The sequence below is a fragment of the Rhinoderma darwinii genome, chromosome 2 (assembly GCF_050947455.1).
Source record: "Rhinoderma darwinii isolate aRhiDar2 chromosome 2, aRhiDar2.hap1, whole genome shotgun sequence".
NCBI classification, from domain to species: domain Eukaryota; kingdom Metazoa; phylum Chordata; class Amphibia; order Anura; family Rhinodermatidae; genus Rhinoderma; species Rhinoderma darwinii.
This window is the reverse complement of record NC_134688.1, coordinates 94,278,781-94,285,372: the sequence shown is the minus strand read 5'-3', so window position 1 is coordinate 94,285,372 and position 6,592 is coordinate 94,278,781. Positions and strand designations below refer to the sequence as shown.

The 6,592-nt window shown below is 48.4% G+C and overlaps 1 long non-coding RNA gene across 1 annotated transcript in view; it reads right to left on the bottom strand.

Annotated features, from left to right (window-relative positions):
• LOC142742320 (uncharacterized) overlaps window positions 1-4,607 on the bottom strand; it is a 102,846-nt gene extending 98,239 nt beyond the window's left edge. The window contains exon 1 of the long non-coding RNA XR_012881350.1: window positions 4,436-4,607. This is a non-coding gene — a long non-coding RNA (uncharacterized LOC142742320). The remainder of the gene's footprint in view (window positions 1-4,435) is intronic.
• Between the last annotated feature and the right edge of the window lie 1,985 nt (window positions 4,608-6,592).

Sequence of the window (6,592 nt, the reverse complement as noted above, 5' to 3'; positions counted from 1 at the left end):
TTGTGTCTGATACTTCACAATGTATCAGAATCCTTTCCCCAATTGCACATTTTCAATTCTTCAACAGAGCTCTAGGTCAAAAAAGCTATAGATTTGAATGGCGCCTAATCACACATGTAGGATATCGGCAAATGGCATAACTTAAAGTGTACCTATCATTTCCCCCCTCCAAAAAAAAACAAAAACGTCTTACCCTGTTAAGACAGGCGCAATAAATCTTGTGTGTTTTTTTTTATTTTTTCTCCCCGTTTTTCTGTTTTCACACTGGGCATGCACCGTTGGCTCTTTGCAACAATATTGTAGCTGCATGGCTGAGGGGAGTGATCTCTCTCCGTGTCTGTCAGTACGCAGTTTACTAATGCCGTTGCCCTAAGCTCCCAAAAATCATTGCGGCAGCATCGAGAGTACTGATTGTGAGAAGAAAGTGCTTTAGGAGGCCCATGGGGGGGACAGGAAGAAATATATACCATACTAGCTAGCAGTAGATACACAAATTTTATATAGCGACTTGGCAACAGGGGATAGAGAGTAAAAAAAAGTAGGTACCGAGACATTATTTGTAAATATACTATATTAGTAAGTAACCATTTTGCAAATATGAAGTTGAATTGTTATAAATGTATTTAAATGATAGTCACCCTTTAAAGGGGTAGTCTAACGATGACTCTTTATTTTAACCCCTTAAAGGGGTTTCCACTACCGGACTACTGATGATCTATCCACCGGATACGTCATCAGAACATGATCTGTGGGAGTCAACTGCCAACTGCTACCGGCTCCGTACATCGCATATTGGGAAATAACATCCGGTGCCCACAGGCCACCGGAGCGGCTGATCATGCGGGGTTTGGGTGTCGGACCCGAACCGATGATATACTAATGACCTATCTGGTGGATAGGTCATCAGTTGTCTGGTAGTGGACAACCCCTTTAATTCCTGAAGGTATATTAAACCTTAGTGACCAGAGCAATTTTCGCAGTTTTGCTATTCACAGATGTAATGCAGTATCATTTTGTATGTGTTTTATGTATCGATGTGAATTTTGCACTGTTTTTTTGGGGAAATTAAGTGCTTCCTTTTTGTGGTATATATGTATAGGTAACATTATTGTTAGTTTTATATAGTTATGGAAAGATGGAAAAAAATGTAATTGTGATTTTTCAGAATTTTAAATGTAACAGTTTAAGGCCTCATTTACACGAGCGTATTATACGCGCGTGCGACGCGCGTGCTTTTCACGCGTGTCGTACGCACCTATAATAGTCTATGGGGCTGTTTAGACGATGCGTGAATTTTGCGCTGCGTGAGTGCGTTGCGTAAAACTCACGACATGTTCTATATTCTTGCGTTTTTCACGCAACACGCACCCATTGACTTCAATGGGTGCGTGAAAACAACGCATGCCACACGGACGGTCCTGCGTTGCATGCGCGAAAATCACGCAAGAGCTGTCAAAAGGATGAATGTAAACAGAAAAGCACCACGTGCTTTTCTGGTTACAAACATCCAAACGGAGTGTCAAATTAGAGATGAGCGCACCGAACTTCACCGGGTTCGGCCGAACTCGTTTTGACCGAACCCGGCAAAAAATGTTCGGGTACGCGACGTCAGGAGACAGTCACTGCCCACGGTGCTCAAAGACTTAAACTGTTTCAGCACCATGGACAGTGACTTTCGATCACAATATACATATACGTGTAAAAAAAAACAGAAGTTCGGACTTACCGATAAGTCCCGGCTCCTTCCTCCAGTCCGACCTCCCGGGATGACAATTCAGGCCAAGTGACAGCTGCAGCCAATCACAGGCCAAGCACAGGCTGCAGCCAATCACAGGCTGCAGCGGTCTCATGGCCTGCCGCGTCATCCTGGGAGGTGGGGCCGGATGACAAAAGAGGGACGCGTCACCAAGGCAACGGCCGGGAGACCGGACTGGAGGAAGCAGGCAGTTCATGGTAAGTTTGAACGTCTTTTTTTATTCACAGGTTGGTGTATATTGTGATCGGCATTCACTGATGAGGGTGCTGAAAGAGTTACTGCCGATCAGTTAGCTCTTTCAGCACCTTGGACAGTGACGGGCGTCGACTACCTCATCTCTATGATGGCGGCTGCGTGAAAATCACGCAGCCGCGCATCATACACGGATGACACACGGAGCTGTCAAATGCCTTTTGCGCGCGCAAAACGCAGCGTTTTTTGCGCGCGCAAAACGCAGCGTTTTTTGTGCGCGCAAAACGCACACGCTCGTGTAAATCCGGCCTAAAAATAAAGGTATTTGTCTCATACACATGTATTGAAATATATTTTTTAATTTATCCTGATAATAAGGACACCTGACTTGGAGGTATAGTTTATATTTTTGGGCCAAAAATATAGTATAAAACACAAGTTCCTTTTTCCAATTGCGCATTAAAATGTCTAATTGCGTTTTTTACACCATGGTATTAATGTATGGACTTGAAGTCTAATAAATAATGCTAAAAAAAAAAAACATTGTGTTTTACGAACTAGACACTCTAAAGTCTATTTCTGGGGGTTCACTGTATGTTTTCACCCTCCACATTTTTTACAGAATTTGCCCAAACTAGGCCCAAAAAAATAAAAATTTAATTTTTTTCACAAATGTGACACTTTACTTAAAGAGGCTCTGTCGCCAGATTTTGCAACCCCTATCTGCTATTGCAGCAGATCGGCGCTGCAATGTAGATTACAGTAACGTTTTTATTTTTAAAAAACGAGCATTTTTGGCCAAGTTATGACCATTTTCGTATTTATGCAAATGAGGCTTGCAAAAGTACAACTGGGCGTGTTGAAAAGTAAAAGTACAACTGGGCGTGTATTATGTGCGTACATCGGGGCGTGTTTACTACTTTTACTAGCTGGGCGTTCTGATGAGAAGTATCATCCACTTCTCTTCACAACGCCCAGCTTCTGGCAGTGCAGATCTGTGACGTCACTCACAGGTCCTGCATCGTGTCGGCACCAGAGGCTACACTTGATTCTGCAGCAGCATCAGCATTTGCAGGTAAGTAGCTACATCGACTTACCTGCAAACACCGATGCTGCTGCAGAATCATCTGAAGCCTCTGGTGCCGACACGATGCAGGACCTGTGAGTGACGTCACAGTGCTGCACTGCCAGAAGCTGGGCGTTGTGAAGAGAAGTGGATGACACTTCTCTTCAGAACGCCCAGCTAGTAAAAGTAGTAAACACGCCCCGATGTACGCACATAATACACGCCCAGTTGTACTTTTACTTTTCAACACGCCCAGTTGTACTTTTGCAAGCCTCATTTGCATAAATATGAAAATGGTCATAACTTGGCCAAAAATGCTCGTTTTTTAAAAATAAAAACGTTACTGTAATCTACATTGCAGCGCCTATCTGCTGCAATAGCAGATAGGGGTTGCACAATCTGGTGACAGAGCCTCTTTAAGCTGTTTTGGAACACCATATGACACATATGTCCCAACCGTCCCGGATTCAGTGGGATAGTCCCGGATTCCAGGCGGTATCCCTCTGTCCTGGGCGGTCAGGGTTCTGTCTTGCTGTCAAATGTATCTGCGTCCTCTGGAGGCAGAGACAGTTGAACCCAATAATAAAGCAGGTAACCGTCAGCTCCCTGCTTCAGCATTAGTTCAGAGCGGAGGAGCAGAGGGAGCTCCTCCACTCGCCAAGGACTACTTGGGCACAGCGCTACTTTGAGCGCTGTGCCCAGGGAAGCCCTTGACGTCACTGTCCATTATATGGACAGTGATGTCAGTGGCTACTCCTGGAGCGGAATCCCCTGCCAGAGTGTTGCTGATGCTCTGGCTGGGGATTCTGCTCCTAGAGGGACCCCTGATGTCACTATTCATATATGGACAGTGACATCAGGGGCTTCTCCTGGAGCGGAATCCCCTGCCTATGCTCTGGCTGGGGATTCCGCTCCTACAAGGTGTCCCAATGGAGCTATCTACAGGGGGGTAGCACGATCTACAGGGGGAATGGCCCTATCTTCAAGGTGGGTGTGTCACTATCTACAGCACCCTCTATGTGGCCAGCCGCCTTCCTATATGCGCCACGCTACTAAATATTCCCAGGGGGACTTCCGGGGGCGGGGCATCGTGGATGGCCGCTTTTAGAGAGAGCTCCTCTGTGCCCTGAGACCATCCGGGCTGTATCCTGGCCATCCTGCCTCGGGGGACGTTGCAGGCAATTCCCCTGACACGGGGGGCTCGGAGAGACCCCAGAGAGGCTCCGATTTGAATCGCCCCGGAGCCGTGGGCGGTGGAACGCCGAAAGAAGTGCGGGTGTCCCTGGCCCAGTCACGCGGCTGAAGACAAACGCCCAGTGGGAGAAGAGCCCTGGATTGGGGATCCCCCCTGCTAGGGGAGACAGTGGATCGGGGTGACCCGCCATCAAAAGTGATATTACAGCTGGCACAAATCATCCTACCTGGGTCTCCTGCAGAAGAAGATCCTTCCGGCGGCCATCTTGGAGGAGGCGAGGCCAGACTGTGGCTGAGCAGCACCTACACCAAACAGGCCGGTAAGGAGAAGGGAGGAAGAGGACATAAGGGGGAGGGAGATCTTCCCTGTGGACTGCTGCGTGACCCCCCGATTGGCCATCATTGTACACCGAAGGGCATTGCTAATCTGGCAGGGGAAGATCCCGGCTGCCATCTTGCGCGAGGCAAACCTCGCGAGAAGCCACGCCCCGGCCGCCATCTTGAAAAGCCACTACTCTGCTGCCATCTTGTGGCGGATGAAGGCAACTGCAGCCTGATAGGAAAAGTGCTGGGAAAGGGAGGAGAAGTGGGGCAGACCCCAGGTGAGGACCCCCAAATACCAAATAGCCAAGTTGTGACCCAGACCAATATCTTGTGTGGGGCAATACCCACGTGAAAACACCCGGGCACGATCTCGCGGGTGGCACTGCTGGGCCTGACGTCCATTCTTACTGCCCAGGGACTGGTATACACATCGCACGGGGGGAGAACCCCGGTGTAACCCCCAGCCAGGGACTACTCAGCGCGACTCTCCTAACTGTGTGCACTACGTCAACATTGTAGGAAGAATCAAGGATTTATTGCGCCTCAGAAACTTCCCCTTTGACCCGCCTTAGTTCACTTCATCGTTTGCACAGGACATTGTTTGCTGAACCCACTATGTTTTGTTATAAAGATCCCTCCAAACCCCTGCACATGCTGATGGGTCTGTAAAGATGTAACGTGCTGTGGGCTACTTTCCTTCTATTTGCCTCTGCTGCCTGTTCATTGTCTGTAAAATCTCTCGTGCTCCCTCCCCTGATAGGGGAGCGTGACATGGACAAATATTTGACGAAATCTTTGAGAGATCAACCTGCCCGCTCTTGTGCCGCCCGGACGCCCGGGATACCCCCGTACTCCAAAATGCAGAAATCCAAAACCCATATGAAGGGGGATAAACAAACTCCCAGATCTTCTTCTAACAGAGGTTCCAGCTCTCAACATCAGTTCACCCCAGAACGTCTTCCTGATGACGACGTCACGCCACCCAGACTAACCCCACAGAACAGTCCTTCGCATGACTCGGAAACTGACTCACTTCAGGCGACCTTAGTGGCACAGGAGGTCTCCAAACTTCTGCTTCCTCTCTTCGACAAGCGGCTGGATATCTAACACACGTCCATAAATTCTGCATTGGCGCAAATCACTTCAAATTCACAAAAAATAGCAGATATGGAAACACGGTTTAATACAGCGGAAGATTCTATCGCCACAATGGAGGTCGCCTTGAGGCAAAGTCAAGCCACATCCCAAGCCCTGAGAGATAAATTGGATGATCTAGAAAATAGGGATCAGCGCAGCAATTTGCGCTTCGTGGGCATCCCTGAAAGCGTGACAAACGACCAGCTACTGGACTACATCACCAAAGATCTACCCACAGCCCTCAACATTGACCTGGGACGCGACCCCCTCATGATTGAGAGAGTGCACAGGCTGGGACCGCCCAGAACCAGGGGGAATGCGGGAGACAATAGGCCACGTCCAGTAATCGCCAAGTACCTACACTGGGCGATAAAAGAAAGAGTCTTGAGAGCGTACAGGCAGCAGGGGAACCTCCACGTGAATAACTCCAAAATCCTGATTTTCCAAGATTACTCGGCAACGGTCGCCCAGAAGAGAAAAGCCTTCGCTCCAATCTGCCGCCTGTTATACGAACAGAACACTCGATTCCAACTTCTCTTCCCGGCCAAGCTGAAAGTGCAAATGGGGGACCGTACGCTGATGTTTGAGGATCCGATCCTGGCCCGCAGAGACCTCCATCTGGAAGTGCAGGATGAAGGATTATGAAGACCTTTTGAGAGGAAAAGTTAGCCCTCCTACCAATGGACATGTGCTTACTTAGCTTACCTTGGCGAATTAAAGCGCAAACTGCGGCAGTTGTGTTCACAGCAGAACACCAGTTACTGGTTAATGCCGCTATAACTTTTGTTGTTTCTATGTTTCTATGTTTTTTTTGTGTTACTTATGTTCGCTCATGTATTTTATCCTTTTTCAGGTGATGGGAGGCGTGACTCCCGCTTGTAATGGCATCAGCAGTGGGAAGGGGCTGTACTCGCGGCTCGCTG